We start from the raw sequence: 21,160 nt of genomic DNA, 5'->3' as shown, positions 1-21,160 counted from the left end.
TTATGTCTATCATTAGAAGAATCGTCTTTAAAATTTACTGATTCAAATTCTGAAGAGTAATCTTGAAAAATTGCATTTTTTTTATTCTTACTTAGATGTTGACAGCCACAGGTTGGTCGTTAATTATCTATCGATTCTGTTAACACTTTTCGCTTTACTGTTTTAGCTTGTTTAAAGAGAAATTTGGTTAACATAGACTTATAACACTCTTATAGCACTTGTAGCACTAAAAAATTGACTTTTTAGAATGCATAAGACGCTCTTGGGCCTCATCTAGATTGTTACCTAAATTCGCCAATTCTGTTTGATGATTCATTCATTCAAAAATAGTCCTCGTCGCTGAATATAACTTTTCGATGAAAATTAGGTTCAGTTTCCAACTGCTGCAGAGCCCATTTAGCAAACACGGGTCATCTATGGCCGTTTATCTTCATTTCCTGGATAAGTTAAATACTATACGGGTGCAGAATCTAATTACGACGAAAAATTCTATAAATAGTGTTTTATGAAAGTCCGACTATGTTGTGCGCTGTATTCCTCCATAATGATTAGGTAAAAAAAAATAAATAAATGGGAGCCAATTTGACAAATATCGTTTTAACAGTATAGCTACTATTAACTTTTAACCTTCGGAAGTCCCTATTAGACACTACATAAGTAATTTTAATTCATATTTAGCCCTACGTCTTTTAGTTCCTCTTAGAGAAAAACTAACTCATCCCAGATACCTACGATATCAAAAAGATTGAGCTCTGGTCAGACTCTATCCATGTTATCAAGTTCTAGGTAACTAGGTATGCTGGAGTATCTCCCAAAAATTTTCGTAAACATCTTGAGGTCGACAGTAGTATTATCTAAAACTGTATACTGGATGTTGTCTAAACTAAAGCTTTTTATGTTTTTCTTGAGTACGTTCAGCTTGAAGTATATAATATTGCAACTAACGAAATTACAGTTTTTTTTTAATTAACTTTTTAGGTCATTATGACTGGCATTATTAAAAGTTAGTGAAATCAAACACTTGATTAAAAATACTAAATCTTATATTCTCCTGACAAACTTTCCCAACAGAGAATCAGTTTACATCTCAACAAAATAGCTTGTTAAAGTTTTCTTGTAAACTTACTTTTAAGGGATCATATTGGGATACGGTAAATCCACAAACTCATTAAATAATAATTATTTTGAAAAAGTCTGAAAGATTATAATTATGAAATGGCGTTATATTAACGTTAAGATAAGACGGTTTGAAATTTAAGTAAACATTGTACAGGGTTTATATTAAAAGTACTTTAACGTGTTGTTTAAAAGATTTGGACTATACGATTAGGGTTATAGAAGAAAGTACTTAGGTTAATGTACAATAATAATATTTATATTCGAGATGCGGTATTGCTTTTCACCAACATTCTTCTTAACCTGATTATATCATACAATACATAAAAGCAATCTGAGTGGAATTGCTAAAATCAAAATTGCTAAACAGCTTATCCAACTATAGGTTATTCTGAAGCTCAAAGACCAGAGAGAGCTTTTAAACCATTTACCTAAGTCCCTTACATGGCCTTTTTTCATTTCTGCCCACAAATATCTAATATTCACTTTTCTGTGCGGTGTTGTACTAGCTTGTTTCCTTATACTATATTATGTCTTCTTGGTCTCTTGATGCATCTTGGATACCACAGTGTAATTCTAATGGACCATCTATTTAGTTAGATTTAAAAATCAAGATTTATTTCTGTGGATTAAATCAGTGACCTTGGTTTTCTGTCTGATCCATTCTATTTTTTTAGATTTGTCTTTGTTATACCTAGCATGTATCGCTCCATCGGCCTTTAAGTGACTTTAAGTTTCGCTATTATCTTTCGCTTTAGCGTCCAACTTTCGTAGATGTATGTCATGATTGGTAGTATACTGATCGAATGCTTGTTTCTTTAGGTGGAATGGCATCTTTGAATATAAATGCATTTCTACCAAAAGATTCCCAAGCCAGTTCATTCTTCTGTCGATCTCTGGAAGTAAGGAGCTACATTAAGGTATTAATTGCCCCAGGTACACGTACTCGTCTACTTTAAGTGCAATATTGTTTATTACCACATCTTGGAGATCCACTAGCTGGTTGTATATATGGTTTTTGTTTTTGACAAGTTCATTTTTAGACCAACTTGATTTCTAGCAACATTTAGGTCGCTTTATAAGTTATTGCAGTTCTGCAAGATTATTAACAATTAGAACGATGTCACCCGCAAATCTTAGATGGCTGAGTTATTCTTCATCAATAGGTTTTTATTCTACCAATTTATTTTGCTGAATATATTTGCTAGAGTTGCTGTAAAGAGCTTTGGTGATATGGCGTCTCCTTGTGGGACGCCTCTTGTAGTGGGAAATTCTAGAATGTTTTCATAAATTTTTACCTTTGCTTGTTTGCATATATTTGCTAAAGGTGTGGTTTTTTAATGCCTTGGTTGATCAGAGCTTCTATGGGATATATAGAATCGAAAGCCTTCTCCAAATCTATGACGGTTAATGTCGATGAGCGGTATTTTATATTCTTTAGCTCTGTTGATTAGTTCTCGAATCTTATGGATATGATCTAGGGTACTGAATCCACTTCTTAAGCCAGCTTGTTCTTTTGGCTGTGCAACATCTAATACATTTGTTCTTTTACATATAATGAGTTTTTTACTTACTAAGTGAGAATGTTTGTCAAGATGTTCAAATTGAAGCGATTATACAGAACAACAAATAAAAACTAAAACTAAGGTATAGAAATTACACAAATTTGACGTCAACCATTTATATTAAAGGGTATGATGTTAAACTAAATAAAAATGTTTTTATATCTAACAGATTTATTAATTAAAATAAGGTTAGACATTTATTTTGATGTACAAATTTTATTTTATATAAATAGCTAATTAGTAAATTTTTTAAGTTAAGTTTAAGTAGTTTATAGACAATCAACATTATTAATAAGTTAAGCGAAAGATCTTGGGCAAACCTGTTAATTTTGGTTCTTCTACTCTTGTCTAAGGCTAGTAATTAGGACTATACGTTACTTACATGTTTAATATCTGATTTTTTGTATCTTTTATTGACCATCATTGTAGCTTTTCCTGACGATGTCTATGAAAATAGGCGAAATATATTTGATATAGTCCCTGGTTTATCAAACACTAGGACTGAAACAAATTCACTCGGAAAGTTTAATGAATGTCTCCTAAAACTTCACCATTACAGTGGTTAGCGTACAGAGGTACCATCTATTTTGGTGGCTATAAACAAAACAATATTTTCTGTCCTCTGAGCAATACGAAATGTGTAAAAGATTAAATCTTTTAAAAGCTGTGATCGCTTATTGAATTGAATGGCCAAATATATGGCTATATTTTTATGCTGAAATGAGTCATAATATTGATACTGATTGGATCACGGACAGTTTAATGGATTTGTCCTCCTAGGCCATATATGGTTTTCTGTTAGAATAGTTTTGTTTCTTCATTTTTTAATATATATTAAGTGCTTATTAATTTTTATTTTTTCTAGGTAAGCAAATCATTTAAATATGATACATGTTGTTGATCCAAGCCAAAGATTCGGTAAGTTAATAACTGGAATATATTTTCGTTAAGAAATTACTGGCAGTGACAAAAAAAATTGTCAGTTTTGCACAAATTTATATCTGTATTAATATGGTATTAAAGTGAAGTGAAAATTGACTATAAAATTGATATCAAGAACGAAAGCCAACTAAGAAATACACTTTTTGTATAAAGATTAAATTCCTTTGATCGTAAAGAATGGGTACTTCTCGTTGAAAAAGAACCATTGCCTTCTTTTTAATATACAAGTCCACCTCTTATTACTTACTTTCTTATCCCTGTCTTTTTCTGACCAATCAAGTGCCAACTATCAATATTTATTTACAAACAAGTCAGAGCTGTTAGAAGACAAAACAACTTTTTGCAATCATTTTTAACCAATCTAATATAAAGAAAAATATTTTAGCAGGGTGATTTCCGTCTATAAAACAAAACGATACAATATGGCAAAACACAAACCGAATAAATCACATAGAGACCAAATCAAAAATTCGCAAGCCTTCAAGTCGCATCTGAGAGCTTTGGGTTCTGTCTAAAATATAAAACACAAAGATACTGTTATAAATAATAATAACCGGGTATTGAAAAGACCAAGAAACAAAATAAACGCACTTACAGCAGAAAAACAAATATGTAAGGAATCACTCGATGTATGAAGTCTTCTTATTCTTCTTCTTTCTTGTATGTAGGCTTAAAAGCCTGTTGCTTCGTCAATAGTAGCCTCCTAAATTGTTTAAATTATCGCACCATCTTTTTCTTGGTCTGCCAATACTTCTCCGTCTTTAATATCTTTATCATCGTCTGGCCATGTCTTGCAATTTTTAAAAGGCTCCAGATTAAAGCAGAAATCTGGATTTGTTTCGAAACTATCTTACCGATTTTTCTATCAGATGTCGCTATTGCGTCCATAACGAAGTCATGTTATTGTTGCTTCTAATAAGACAGAGAAGATTATTTTTCACGTTAAGAACGGCTATGAATAACTATTCTAATGAGACTTTTTAAGTCGAAATACGTATCAATAGATACATAGACGCTTTGAACGTGAAATCAAATCTTTTCTGTCTTTTTCATTCAACTTCTCCGTCTATTTGGTGACTTATCTTGTGCGATTCGTACTATCCTATCCTCTGCCATTTTACTGATGTCTTCGTTTCACTCCTGTTTCCGTTTTGTCGCCCATACTTTTATGTCTTCTATATTGCATGCACTTCTTATGTTTTCGCTTCTCTTCCTATCCAACAGACTTTTTTCTGATATTCGTCGGAGTATTTTCATCTCTGGAGTTTTTTCGTTTTAGATGTGTCGTTAGTAGTCGTCTCGTTTTAGATGTGTCAGGTCTTGTCTCTATTGCTTTATAGATTCTTGTTTTTATGTCTTGTCTTAGATGTTTGTTCTTCCGGAGTGTGTCATTAAGAGATCCCGCCGGTTTACTTGCTTTTAGGCTTTGTTGTCGTACTTCTTCTTCAACATCTCCGTAACTAGTTATATCTATTCCTAAATATCTAAACCTTGCTTCTTACTTTATTATATTCCCATCAATTTCGATTTTACAACGTAGTGGGTATTTAGATGTTGTCATGCATTTGGTTTTTTCTGCTGATATTATCATATTGGATTTCTTGGCTGTTGTATTGAAAATGTATGTTAATCTTTGGAGCTCGTCTTCTGTCTCGGCGATTAATGCGGCTTCGTCTGCATAACTTAATATTTCGATTTCTTTGTTTTCCATTTTGTAACCATGATCTTTACGTACTGCTTGTTTTATTTCTTTCAGTATTATATTAAAGAGAAGTGGGCTTAACGAGTCACCCTGTCTGACTCCGCTTTGTACTTGTATACACTGTGTTAGTTTTCCATTTATCTTTGCCTGTATTCGATTATGGATGTAGATGTTTTCGATGGTTTGTATAATATTGATTGGTATGTTTCGTTTATACAGTAGGTGAAAGACGTCTTTGACTTGGATGCGATCAGAAAGCTTTGTCAGGTCTATAAAACATAGATATGCTAGTTTATTGTACTCGATAGCCTTTTCTGTGATTTGTCTTAGTACAAATATGTACAAAGTTGTTGTTCATCTGATAAAGTTGTTAGTTTATTGATTTTGTAGGTTAGGCTTTTGTGGTAAGCTTTAGTGCGGTGTTCAGTAGATTTATACCTCTATAAGTGTTGGGGTCTTCTTTATCTCCTTTTTTAAATATTGGTATCATTATGCTGTTTTTCCATGCATCTGGTATCTTGCAGTGCAATATCAGTTTTTGTATAAGTTTTGTCATCTCTAGAATTATACTTTCTCCTCCGTGTTTTAGAAGTTCGTTGGTTATTCGTCCTGGTCCTGGGATTTTCTATCTTTGAGTGAATTTATGACTATTTCTACTTCCTGAAAATTCTTTCTATTTCGTGTCTTAATTCAGGTACGTTATTGTATTGATTAATAATTTTCTTTCCTTTAAACAGTTCCGTCAGGTATCTTTCCCATTTGTTTGCTGATATATTATTGTATTCCTTCAATTCTGCCATTTATTTCCGTTGGTTTCTTATCAATCTCCATATTTGTTTCTGTCTATCGTGGAATCCGCTTTCCATCTTTGTTGTAAACTGTTTCCAGGGTTTATTTTTGTTCTTCTTGCCATCTGCTTTGTTTCATTTCGTATTTTTCTGTAGGTTTATCGGGATTCTGGAGTATTTAATGTTTTGTACTTTATGTAGGCCTCTCGTTTCTCTTTACATTTTTCTTTTATTACTTTTCTGAACCATGGTGTATTGTTGTTGTAACTTTTGTTCAGTATGACTTTGTGTTTTCCTAGAGCTTCTGTTGCTGCTTTTTCAATGTTGTTTTTAATTTTCTCCCTGCTCGCGTTTATATCTTCGATGTAGTCTATTTATTTCAGCTGTATCTTCTGTGCTAGCCTCATTTGGTACATTTCTCTTATAGAGTCGTTCAACAGTGATTCTACATTAAATTTTTCCTCGGTTATTTCCTGTAGAAAATGTGATGGTGTTATTTTTGTTCTTATTTATGATTGAAGTCGAATCAGAAAATTTGACAAATATCAAGAAAGAAGAATATAATAAATTTGTTTCGATAAACTATTTGTTTTTTAAAATCTTTTAAAAAATTATATATTTGCGAGTTACCCTGTATAAAGAGACCTTTCAATTTATCAACCTTCAATGTTTGCTCTGTAAGCGTATATTTTTATTGCTTAAGCTTTTCGAACTTTTAAAAAACCAACTAAAGTTTTAGATATCGTCATTTCTTTAAAATTTTCTGGAAAAAGGATTAAATACTCGCTATACAAATCTCGCTAAAACAACAACCTAAGAGGTTTCTGTTTACGAAAGAGGTGAAGTAAAGGGGTTCTTACTGTATTTTCCGTTGTTTACACGCTCCGAACCTAAATCGCATTATACGGTGTCGTGTTTTGAGGGTCTTCGGTCGTGGGGGCTTTTGGTATCTTGAGAAATATCTACAATTAACTTCTTGAAGTTGACAGTACTTATTTACGGATAATATTTATTATGGTAGTTAATAAATAAACTTTTATTAGAGAAACAAAAATATAATAGGTGCAGTATAGGAAAGATTCACCGCAAAGGTTTGAATCGAAAAAGAAAATTTTCTGAAAATTTTTAAAGCATTAATCGGACACATCGATACTGTTCTCGACGGGTTTTCTTGAGTTATCTTAGATTTTTTTTTAAATACCCTAATAAAAATAAAGCACCAACTATAAAATAAAAGAACTTTGTAATATATAGATGACTCTAGTGCTGAATGATGTGGTTCGATTACCACTAAAAAGATAAAACGAAAACGTCTTACCAAGATCCTCTCATCGAAAGCAATTGGATTGAATTCTGCATTGGATTTAAATCCTTAGTATTTCTCTTCTTTATAGCATGTCTAGTAGTGTGTTTAGCTCTACTTAGAAAATTTATTTCGCTAATTTGGATTTCTTTACGTCACTACCCAGTTTTCACATCCTCTGATCAGACTAAGTGTGGTCACACCCTTATAAAGATAAGATTTTAATTGTCTTTATTATCTTATTACTCCAGTAGGCAGAGATTTGATCTCTAAAAATCATACAAACAAGCTGAATTTTACTGAGGATATTAATTTCGGGACCACAAAAAAGATGCAAAAAAGTTTGCCACCCCTACCTTGGGCATCCCCCTAAAACCCACCCTTTTAGGATTAGGAATCGGAAAGTATCGATTTACCAAGAATCTGTACACTGTACGTATAAATAAATGTTTTAAACGGTAAATGTAGCTAAGATAATTTTGAACAAAAATGTTTATTAGCCCTTTTTCTGTAAAATGAACCGATCTCTCAATAACCACGCTTGAAGTAATCGGCGATATTGAATGTGAGTTACGCGCCCGAAATCAATTTTTTAAAGTTTTATCACCTAGACCAGTTCTACGTGATAGGAAATTATATTCCCTGAGGGTCCGTTTCGAAAACCTACTACACTTCCGTGGTCCGGACACTCAACACTAAAACCAGGCAGTCGCTTAACCGGGGGGAGGGGGGCTTACCCAGAAACTCTCCAGTAGTTGTAACCCCCCTCAGGAGATCATCTTCGTTACGTATTTCAAACCAGGCGACTAGGCGACCTCGTTTAGAGAGGGGTATGAAATAAACTCAAGGAAAAAGATGATTATAAAGCTAGTATATTGTTTTTTCTGCCGTCTTTGTTTTTTTCCTTACATGACGCATCAACCACACACGGTTATTAGCGTGTATGGATTGTGATACAGAGTTAGAACTTAACAATAGAATATTAACCATAGAAGTACATAAATAGAAATAAAAACCTAAATCTATACAAAGTAAAATATTAAATTTTTGATAACAGCTTGCAGTCTTTCAAAAAGGCTAATAATTTTTAATATAACTGTCTTTTCCAAGAGCACCATTTAATGTTGATGGTATGTTATCTATTCTGCGTTGTACATCGTACTTGGGGCACTGCAATAAACGATGTTTTACCGTTACCGTCTTTGTTTAATAAATTTTTGCGTCGTATTTTGAAATATTTGTATCTTAGAACCTAATTTAATCATTTAATGCCACTGTTTCTGGTTATTTTCTTTCTGCAACTATCAACTAAATCTATTTAAACATTTAAATGTTAGTAACAGCTTACCTTAAATAGCGTTTGTTTACTTAACAACTGTAGTTCTGTACATTTTACGGCGAATAAAAAAATTAAAGTATGGAAAAGCAAACTAATATCTCATTGTTTTTTTTTGACCACTGTGCAGTTGAATACTTTCCTTGTACAGTAAATGAAATATAAATTATGTATTGTTTTGATATTATTATCAGTTTATTTTAAATACAGCAATATTGTAAATTATTACTGAAAATATTTTAAAAGTTAGAAATTTATATAAAATGGTACAGAAGAGAACATGTAGAGAAGAAGGGCTTATAAAATAACGCACATAACAAATTTTATTTTAGTTTAAGAGAAAAATGACACTTTTTATTTTCTACAACCTGTCTGAAATTTGGAGTAAGGTTATTGTAAATGATTCTCATTAGGGAGCCGAGTTGTTCATCTGTCAACCGAGATCTGTACCGATTTTTAATAAAGTTTATTTATGAAAAAGTGGCTTCGCACACATAAGTTGAGCCAAACATTGTACGAGATACAGTTTCATTGCCAAATATTTTAGTTTTGGATATTTTTTGTCACACACATATTTAATCCAAAATTTGTCATAGGCAAGCATTTCTGGAACTTAAGTATAAACCTCCTTCAAAATGGAATGTTCCTGATACTCGATCATTTCCATCTAAGGGACAGCTTTGTTACTCTTAAAACAGTCTGCTGCTTTGCTGGTCCATACACCACGAGGCTTGAGTGAAAAACTGTTGCTTAACATTTCCAATTTTGTGGAAATCAGCAAATCGTTTTTTAAATTCCAAATCAAGTTCATTAATAAAACATGAGAACTGGGTAACATCAATATCTTTATTACTATTACAAACGAATTTAAGGAGAGAAAAATGCAAAAGTTCTGCCTTAATATCCTTAGAAAAAAGTTCAATCTTTTTCAAGTTTAAGTTTTTTCCCTGCATTGTAGTTTTAAATTCAACAAATTCAGATGTGTGAAGATATCCATGTGAAGATGTCCAAGAGGAAGCCCAAACGGTCATTTGCAGCTTCATTATTAATAGTGGACAGAAATTCTTTTATGTTCAAGTATTGCAAATAATCTTTCAAGCACTTAACCTTTGCTTAGCCATATCACCTTGTTATAAAGAAGCAAATCGTCCAACTGAGCATTAGTGTTTTCTAGGTATGATTTGAATTGACGATGCCATTGACAATTTTTCTGTTATTCTTATCCATATTGATATGAATGTAAAATATAAACAACGCTAGAACTATATAGAAAACAACACTTAAAAGTATTAACTAGAAACACGATAAAAAGAATAAAAACGTAAACAATACGATATGACGACTGATTGAAGATTGCGATGCGACAAGCAAAACTGAGACTGAGACTAGGGATGCGCGATATTCATCGATGATTGATAAACATCATACCCCTTGGCTCGATGGTCGATATTTAGGTATTCGATAACATCGATGCTAAATCGATGTTAAATGAAAATATTCAACACCAGTAATCTTTAGTTTTAATAAATACAAAATCTTGGGCGTTGTCATATTTGTGGACAAGCAAGGAATAAGAGCAGAAGAAAATGGTGCAGCAGCTGTGATCAGTGGACTTGCCAAGGACACTTAAAGCAAATATGTGTACATTGTGCTGGGATAAAACAGAACATGCAGTCTGAATCAGATTAAGATGTTATATTTAGGATATTACAGAACCTAGTTTGGTTTGTAACGTTTCGTTATAGGTATCTTTGATTTATAGTATTTGTATTTTAATTTTCATTTTTTTTATTTAGTGTACATTTTACTTATTAAATACAGCCAATTAGAGATTTCAGTGGTAATATTAAAACCTCATTAAAACAATAACACTATTTTCAAATAATATTGCTTTTCCAGAGCTCTAGTACGTATGGATTACTAATGTGAGCCACGCGTGTAGTCACTTAAAAAAATAAAACAATAATGCACTGAAGGGTTAATTTTCCTTTTTCATATGCCAGATAAAAAGGACATCTTTGTATGCATCAACGCATTTGCGTTTACCCTTAACTGGAGACGTGCCACAGTTGTCACACAACTGGTGACGTGCCGTCAAATTGATACCGCCATCAGATTAATATTAAGAAATTGCGAATGTTTTTATTTTTTAATTACTAACGCTTAAATACAACTCGAAAGGTGTCATTCTGTTAAAAAAATTGTTGCAACTGATGTAAGTATTTATTTAGATAAGCCAGAGTATAGCGTCAACAAAAAAACAAAGATTCACTAATTAAACGTTTTAGTAAAATTTTCTCAAAAAACAAAAAATTTTATTACAAAACATTCAAAATGATAGTTCATTTACCACGCTTATTAACAAAATAAATCACTTCTTTGCTTTACTCAAAACAATGCAATGGGTAAACTTAGGCAAAAAAATAGGTATAGAATAAATAAAAGCATACGATACTTAGCGTAGACTGTAACAAGTATTAGAAATTTTTTTTAAACAATCCAAACAAGTTGGTCTCTTGCATTCAACACACGCACAAGCAGTTCTTTTTTTTAGCCTTGGCGGAAAGATAAGGCAGGTTTTTCTATTTGGCAACTTCTCGTTTATTGTTTCGACAACCGGAACTGGAACCTGAAGTATCCTACTAATATTCATTCGAATTTCTCTAGGAATTCGTGTGTTGGCTAGTCTTCTTGTAAGCAGTGGTGTTACTAAATCATGTGCTTAACTTTTAATAAATTTGAATCGAGTTGTTTTCTCTTCAGAATTTGCCACACAATATGTATATGCATTTGTAGAAGTTATGTCGACAACTCTGTAAAATATTGACATTGGCCATCTACATGTACGGCGACTGCTCGAATATTTGCTGCATTTTTCATCCTGAGCACTTACTCCACCCTTTGTCCCGTTATAAAATGCAATAATTTCAGGCTTTCCAGAATCACCGTCAATACTTTCACTGTGGTGCATCGATGAAACAATTATAACCGCCTTGTTTCGCTTTGGCACATGAGAAAGAAGCGTTAGTTCTTTAGTAAACCCATAATGAGATTTGTCAACTTTTCTAGAAATTATACGTATGTCAAACCTTTCATCTTTAGGATATCCACTAGTTCTATAGAGGAAAACCAGTTATCGGCGGTAATGTTCCCGTTTATCTTATAAATAGGCTCGCATAAACGGAGAACAGATTGAGTTGGAACATTTAGTTTTTTTTTCTTGATCATCCAGGCCTACTCCATCGGTATATTTTCCTCCATATATATAGGCATTAAACAAATAACTGGTTCGGGCATCACTTAGACACATTACTTTAATTTCATCTTTTGCAGGCTTTTGTGGCATGTTGATCTTGAATTTACATCTCCCTATAAATCCAATAAGCATTTCATCGATGCATCCAGTGATACCAATAGAGTATAGCTCCTGACAGTTCTGAATAAACATGTAAGAAACATCAAAAATAGCAGCACATGGATCAGTCTTCTTTCTTTCATCGCGTGTAAAAGCATTGTCAAATCTTAGAGCGCTTAAAATGGTCAAGAATCTTTTCTTCGACATTACGGAACGGAAGATATCTCGGTCAGTTCCGTTTGTAGCAAAGAATAAGTCGAAATCTTCTTGATTCAATTTAAATAGTGATAAATATAACAGCAATCCTAACAAAGCTCTAAACTCAACTATGTCTACATCAGCTAATTCTGACCTGTTATCAGTTGCATACTCCTTAGAGTAGATAATTTCTGATTGGTCCTCTCTAGTATTATAGTAACTATATTTTCAGATAATATTCTTTCAAATATGTACTTACGATTATGTTCGGGTAAACAAATTGCAGTGGGAATCTTGATTATGTTATGTACATCAGTCCGTACATTTTTTGCTGGAGGAACGCTTGACCACTTGAATCTATTTTTACCATAAAAATATTTTTTATCTTGATTACCTTCATCCTCGCTTTCAGGTATAGTACTTGTTTCTTCAGAAGGTAACAAAACTTCACTGCTGTCGTTATCGCCTTCTTGCTCACTAGGTATAAAAATTTCATTCAATATGCTATCGTCAGAATTATCAAGGTCACTGTCACATTCGTTATACCATTTTAATGCAATATTACTAAAATCACATTTATTTTCTTGCGTGAACTGGCCATTTTTATATTGCACAATTTATTGAAATAGTTACGTAAATTGTGATGTGCCGTCTATTTAACGTTTGATTGTGATTTTCTACACGTGGTAATTCAAAATATATCGCTCGAGAACGCAACAAATTTCTGCTATGTACTTTCGATGACTAAACTGAAAGGTACTGAGAGTGTCGATCCTACAAATTTAGAGTAAGTGGGGAACCAGAATTAACGCGCAGTTGCGATACGCCTTTTTGACGGCACGTCACCAGTTAAGGATTTATGCTCTGCTGTTCCTATTGCTATTGCCATTAAAAAAATTTTAATGACAAACCTTCTTTTTCTATTAAGAGAATTGTAAAATTTCGGTGTAAAACAATAATTAGTTCCAGTTTAATTTTGATCCGAACTGTAACATAATATTTGTTAAGCTGCTCTAAGAGCAAAATCCGCTCAGAGGCATATAAATAAAATACGATATACTTAGCTTTTGGGTAGGAACCCTCCGTACAATCCCCACAAATTTCTAAATCATGTCGTGGTAAATTGTAGATGCCGGAGAGTCCTCCTGGGATCATAATTGATGCGTTACTAATCACTGGCACTTCCCGTCGAATTAATTGGAAACATCAACGAAAACAGCATACATTTTAATGCTGCATATTAAACACGCTGGGGGTGTGTTAATGAGATACAAATTACTCGATAATAACTTGTTAAAAAGTGTTTTGATCCGAGATTTGGAAACTAGGTTAATGTAAACAAACAAGAATTTATTTTGTATCTAGTTTTGTAGGTTTTATCTATATACTTGTCTATCAATATACATATATCTAAATGAATCCGATATATAATTTAATCCTTTAATAATATGCATGATAATATAATAAGTATACGAGTAACTATGACAAAAGCAATAAAATCAAAGTTAACAAATAATAAAATTTAATAAATAGTTCAACATTGACCTGTCTCAACATATGATAGTTGAATGATTCCCCCAAATTTTTTTTAAAGTCCAGATGATAGTGTCTATAATTATATTTTAACCGACAGCTAATTAGTGAGTACCTGTCGTCTTTGATTGGTTTCATGATATATATATATATATATATATATATATATATATATGTATATATATATATATGTATATATATATATATGTATATATATATATATATATATATATATATATATATATATATATATATATATATATATTGTTACGAAAGATTTATCCCATATAGGAAAAGTCCATTGCCGAAAAAGATAGTGAAGTTTAAAACGTCAAAAAATTATTATATACTTGTCAGTTAGTTATATGGAATTGTCATATTGTTGGTGTTGAATAAATTTAATTTTCAAGAAGTGTAACATTGGTGACAGCGGTGGGATAAAGAAATATTTAGCAGTTGTTAATGGTAAATACACGGGCCTGCGTAGCGCAAGCGGTAGGATTCTTGACTCGCAAGCCGGTGGTCCGGGGTTCGAATCCCACCGCCGGCAAGAACATCTAGACATTTTAAAAATGTCTATAGGCCCCAGGTCGACTCAGCGTGAATAAAAATGAGTACCTTGGGTAAAACCAGGGGTAATAATAGACGGTTGAAGCGTAGCACTGGCCATGTTACCTTCCTTGTATACCGTAGGCCCTAGATATAGCAGACTACCCTGCTATACTCCCAAAGCCGCGACAGCGGTATAAAACGGGAGACTATTATTAATGGTAAATACAAGATCCACTGAGTTTGACAAAGAAATGGATACGTCCGGACCCCCTGCATGGTTTTTAAAAATGAAAGAAGATGAAGAGAAGCGTAGACAAGAAGAGAAAGCGGAAAATGAGAAGCGTAGGCAAGAAGAGCAAGAGGAGAAGGAGAGGCGTAAAAAAATAGAGGTAGAAATCATAGATGGTTTATCCAAAATCCACGAAAATTTTCAGTTAGAGATAAGTCAAATCACTAGTAGAATAGATAAGTTAGAAGAAAAACAAAACAATTTTGAAAATAAAATAGAACAACAACAAAATGATTTGAAATCTAATTTACAAATACAAATAGTTGAGTTAGAAAACAAGATTAATACACAAGCTTCTTTACCTAATGTTTCAGTAACTAACGTCGAATCTAAACAAACAGCTTCATCACCTTCCATAATTGAACCAGGTACAATTGGAACTAGTAAATTTTTAAAACCACCCACATTCGATGGTCAGACAGCATGGGAAACTTATCGTTTTCAATTTGAAGCTGCAGCTAGAGCAAATGGCTGGAATAAAAAAGAAATGGCAGCTTCTTTGGTGGTGTCGCTTCGAGGACAGGCAGCAACCGTTTTGCAATTCCTTCTCCAAGATGCACCCAGTTATACCTCTCTCGTTGAAGCTTTAGAGACAAGATATGGCCAACAGCATCTAAAGCAGGTTTTCCAAAGTCAGCTAAAAATTCGATATCAAAAACATAACGAAAGCCTGCAAGAATTTGAAGCCGACATTAAAAGACTATTGCACTTGGCATACCCCCAGGCACCTAAAGATTTTCTGGAACAAATTGGAATACAGGCATTCATAGATGGACTACAGGATGTTGAAATGCAACAAGCTCTCCGATTACAACATCACAAATCGCTTAATGGAGCACTAGTCTCAGCCCAGGAGTATGAAGCGGCAAAAAGCATTTCCAAATCTCGCCCAAAATTAAGAGAAATAAGATTTCAAGAAAATGAAGAAATCATAACCGCAGATAAACAAGAACCTATTTTATCCCAAATTTTAAACATACTGCAAAATCTTCAACAAAAACCTCGAAATGAAAATAGAAGATGTTTTAATTGCGGGAGAATAGGACATTTTCAAAACAATTGCAGAAGCCGATCCCAAACAAGGCGAGAACATCCAAAGTATGAGGCTAGAAGGTCGCCTAGATCGACATCCAGAAGCCCATCACATAGTCCTATTAGAAATACTAGTAGATATAGGTCTCTAAGAAATCGATCTCCCACAACTGAGCACAGATACGCAAACAATAGCCAGGGAAACGAATAAAAGTCGACACTAAGGGGCGGGCGTCGGCTGTATCTAATAAAAGCCCCCAAATTCACACTTATACTTTACATAAAAATGAACAGAATTTATTACTTAAGGGCTACGTTGAGAATCAAAAATGCACCTTTATTATTGATACCGGTGCAACCAGATCCTTTATTCGAACCGGATTTCTGAATGAGAAACTACAACCCACTAAAACAAACTTAGTTCTTGAAACAGCTTCAGGCCACACTATTCCGATTCATGGAGAGATACCGGCAACCATACAGATTGGTAACACCTTGATAAAACACATTTTCCTTGTAGCCGATATTAAAGACGAATGCGTTCTTGGGATGGATATTATGCAGAACAAATTTATCATAGATCTTCAAAATAAAATTTTGTTAATTGAAAATGAAGAAATTGTCCTAAATTTGGAAGAATCGGTACCTCAAGTAAGAGTTATAGTAAGCGAGGATACCGAAATTCCTCAAAATTCTGAAAGTATCATCCTGGCGAGACTGAGTCAAAAACCTGAAGGTCTACATTTCGGCGTTGTGGAAAGCGATGAACTAGTTAGCGATGGAATTTTGATAGCCAGAAGCCTTATTAATGTAGATGAGATGATTCCAGTAAGAGTTGCTAATTTGTCTAAAAAGCCTTTTAAATTGAAGAAAGAACAACAAATAGCATTCTGTACACCAATAGAAAAAATAAGCAAGTGCGAAAAATATTTAAAAAAGAATACAGCTTCCAGTAACCCAGTTGACGCTAGCCTAGTGAAACAACTAATTAAAAATGTTGACCACTTAACAACTAAAGAATTAAACAAAATTAACGAATTTATTAATGAAAACTACGACATTTTTGAATCCGAGAAATCTACAGGGCGTACTAGTTTAGTTCAACATAGAATTTATACTGGAGATGCAAGACCAATTCGTCAAGCGCCACCGAGATTGCCATTTGCTAGACAAAAAGAAGTTGAAAACATAATACAAGACATGATAAATGCTGATATTATCGAAGAAGCTTCGGGCCCCTGGTGTTCACCAGTAGTCTTAGTAACTAAGAAAGATGGATCTACTCGCTTTTGTGTAGACTACAGAAGATTAAACCAGGTTACACAAAAAGATAGTTATCCGTTGCCACGAATAGATGATACACTAAACACTCTATCAGGTGCTAAATGGTTTTCTACCCTAGATTTAAAAAGTGGCTACTGGCAAGTAGAAGTACATCCTGATAATCGAGACAAAACTGCTTTTTCAACTGGCTGTGGTTTCTACAGGTTTCAGGTTCTACCATTTGGTCTGTGTAATGCTCCAGCTACGTTTGAACGTCTAATGGAGATGGTTTTAAGAGGACTTACCTGGAAAACGTGTCTAGTATATCTTGATGATATAATGATTATGTCCAAAACGTTTGACGAACATCTGAAAAACTTAAGCGAGGTATTTGATAGATTGAGAAATGCCAATTTAAAGTTAAATTATAAGAAATGTTCACTATTTCAAAGAGAGGCATACTATTTAGGACATATCGTTTCAGTAGAAGGAATTAAAACTGATCCAGAGAAGATTTCAGTTATTAAAGATTGGCCTAAACCAGGAAATAAAAAGGAAATTAGAAGTTTTCTTGGACTCTGTTCATATTACCGAAAATTTATTAAAGATTTTGGCCGCATAGCTAAGCCCCTTTATCGACTAACCGAAAACAACATTGAATTTGACTGGACACCGGATTGTCAAAATGCTTTCATAGATTTAAAAAAACGACTTACAACAGCACCATTTCTAGCATATCCACGAGAAGATGGTAAATTTCTGTTGGATTGTGACGCATCTCAGCATGGTATTGGCGCAGTATTATCACAAGAACAGGAAGGCGAAGAAAAAGTTATTGCATATTTTAGTAAAACAATGGGAAAGGCTGAAAAGAATTATTGTGTTACCAGAAAAGAGCTCCTAGCTATTATAAAAGCCCTAAAACATTTTCATACTTTTCTTTATAACAGAAATTTTATAGTTAGAACTGACCATAGCGCTTTACAGAGGCTAATGAATTTTAAGAAGCCAGAGGGACAAGTGGCTCGGTGGTTAGAGAGACTCCAACAGTATAACTTCGACGTAGTACATAGAAAAGGGCGTCTTCATAACAATGCCGATATTCTTTCTAGGCGACCCTGTTTGGAACGACAATGCCAGTACTGTAAAAGACTTGAAGAGAAAGAGAACATAACCGAAGAAGTAAGTCTCCAGGTAACCACAGTTATACAAGAAGAAGATAATGATCAGACTTCCCTGGAAAACCTTAAAAAGAGTCAAAAGAAAGATAATGACTTAAAAGTCATACGAGAATGGCTTAAAAATGGAGCAAGACCTATTTGGCAGGAAATAACCAAATACAGTGGAACTATAAAAGCGTACTGGGCTCAATGGGAATCTCTGTATCTTTCCAATGGTCTATTATATCGGAAGTGGGAAAGTCCCGATGGAGTACGTATAGTTCAACAAGTGGTACTGCCAAAATCACACATTAAAAGTGTGTTGCAAGAACTTCATAGCAGCCTTTCTGGAGGACATTTTGGAGTCAAAAGAACACTGGCCAGAGTTCGAAACAGATTTTACTGGATCAATTGTCGCCGAGATGTAGAAGATTGGTGTAGGAAATGCGATTTATGTAATGGTAAAAAAGGTCCTAGAACAAGAAGTCGTGGTAAAATGGCACAATACCTTTCCGGAGAGCCTTTTGAACGACTTGCAGTGGATATTCTTGGTCCACTTCCCATGACAGAGAGAGGAAACAAGTACTTAATGGTAGCAATGGATTATTTTTCAAAATGGCCTGAAATTGTACCCCTTCCTAATCAAGAAGCGACTACAGTAGCAGAAGCATTTATAACACACGTCGTATCAAAACATGGAGTTCCTTTAGAGTTACATTCTGATCAAGGACGAAATTTTGAATCAGAATTATGGCAAGAATTAATGAAAATCTTGGGTATTAAGAAAACTCGCACTACGCCACTCCATCCTCAATCAGACGGAATGGTCGAAAGACATAATAGAACTGTTTGTCAATACCTTTCAATGTTTGTCTCTGATAATCAAAAAGATTGGGATAGTTTAATTCCTCTATTCCTGTTAGCCTATAGAAGTTCCGAACATGAAGCAACTGGTTATTCTCCATCAATGATGATCACCGGAAAAGAAATGAAGCTTCCTCAAGATCTTATTTTCGGGGAGATTGCCCCCCTGCGAAGAAGAACGTTCATTCCCGACCTACATTGAAAATTTGAAAGAAAAATTAGAAAAAGTCTACGAATTTGCTCGTAAAAGTTTGAAGCTTCAAAGTGATAAAGCCAAGGCCAGGCTCGACATACATGCTACTGGCACAACTTTCGCAAGAGGTGACCCAGTATGGTTATACAATCCCACACGTAAGAAAGGACTTTGTCCGAAACTTCAACGAAACTGGGAAGGCCCATACACCGTCCTGCAGAAAATAAATGATCTAATCTATCGCATCCAGTTTTCCGCTAGAAGTAAACCCAAGGTAGTTCATATCGAGAGACTAGCTCCATACCATGGAACTGATCCACCTCGTTGGCTTCAATCGATTCCCGATAGTCCAGTTATTCGAGGCGAATAACTATAAAAGAGGAAGCAGTGTTACGAAAGATTTATCCCATATAGGAAAAGTCCATTGCCGAAAAAGATAGTAAAGTTTAAAACGTCAAAAAATTATTATATACTTGTCATTAGTGTAGTTAGTTATATGGAATTGTCATATTGTTGGTGTTGAATAAATTTAATTTTCAAGAAGTGTAACAATATATATATATATATATATATATATATATATATATATATATATATATATTTATATATATATATATATATATATATTTATATATATATATATATATATATATATATATATATATATATATACATGAAGTCAACAAATACAATAAGAACACAAAATATGCAATCGCAACCATTTGAAACAACGTCAGGAGTTACACAATGACAACGTTTAAGCCCACTACTTTCTAAAAATGTAATAGATGCGATAGTGAAAGAAGGTATAAAAACCTTTAAAAAATACTCTATTGTATGGAATGTATTGGAAACTATACATGCAATATTTAATGCTTATTAACAGATGACATAGTACTATTCACTGAAAGAGCAGGAAAAATAAAGTACAATTTAGAAAAATGAAACTCAGAACCAAAAAAAAATACAACCAAAGTGGTGGTAGATCAACAAAAAATTAAGCAAGCAAAGATATACAGATGCCTGGGAACATCAATAACAGAGGAAGCATCGAGGAGTATCTCAACAATAGACTAGAGAGTACAGGAAAACTACTTCAGGTACTAAATAGAGAATTCCTTTAACACCAAAGTAATATCAAGAAAAACGAAAGTGACAATATACAAAACGATATATGGGTCAATGTTGACATACGAAGCAGAAAACTGGAATTTAAGCAGAAGATTCAACAGTAGTATAAAAGCAGCAGAGATTAAATACCTCAGAAGAACGACAGAAGAAGGAAGGACAGACAGACTCAGAAATGAAAAAATTAACAGACTTAAATTAAACCTTTGATTGACACAATAATGCTGAAAAAATTAGCCTGGTTTAGTCATATAACACGAAGGGTCAGTAACAGGCAAGTGAAAAGAGTGCGGACACCTTACGGTAGAAGAGAAATAATTATGTATGTAGGTAAAAAAAATCAGCAAAAGATGACAAATAAAGTTGCCCATTATAAATTAATAGTATATGTTTAGTTTTGTTATCTTTTAACTCTATTTACTATTCACATAATTACGATTATGCTGTCACATTTTATACAATTTCAATGGTTATATACAATTATAAGTAAATTTCAATTTCGTTGAATACATTCAACATCGCCGTCACTGATCAAAAATATATTTTTGCCTGTTTATACTTCATATGTATCTATGATACGTGTTTGTGTAAGCATTCATTTAGGGCATTGTGTGTTCGAATGTACAATACTATAGATTCGTCATATTTTGATATTATATATAAATATGATTGGTTTAAATTTATTTGGAGCGTTAATTTCCTGTATTCGATGAACCGATTACAAAATGTTGTCTAGTCGATATTAGCTTTACCTGGTAAACCCCAGCAATTGTCATCTGTAAAAATAATATTGATATCGAGGTCGATTGCTAAACATTTCGATTAAAATAGCCTTTATTAT

At 33.4% G+C, this 21,160-nt stretch overlaps 1 protein-coding gene across 3 annotated transcripts in view; it reads left to right on the top strand.

The window, feature by feature from the left end:
- Positions 1-21,160, top strand: part of LOC140441595 (diuretic hormone receptor-like) — an 890,067-nt gene that overhangs the window by 397,795 nt on the left and 471,112 nt on the right. The window lies entirely within an intron of this gene.

The sequence above is a fragment of the Diabrotica undecimpunctata genome, chromosome 5 (assembly GCF_040954645.1).
Source record: "Diabrotica undecimpunctata isolate CICGRU chromosome 5, icDiaUnde3, whole genome shotgun sequence".
In the NCBI taxonomy this organism is placed as follows: Eukaryota; Metazoa; Arthropoda; class Insecta; order Coleoptera; family Chrysomelidae; genus Diabrotica; species Diabrotica undecimpunctata.
This window is presented reverse-complemented; position numbering and strand designations above follow the sequence as displayed.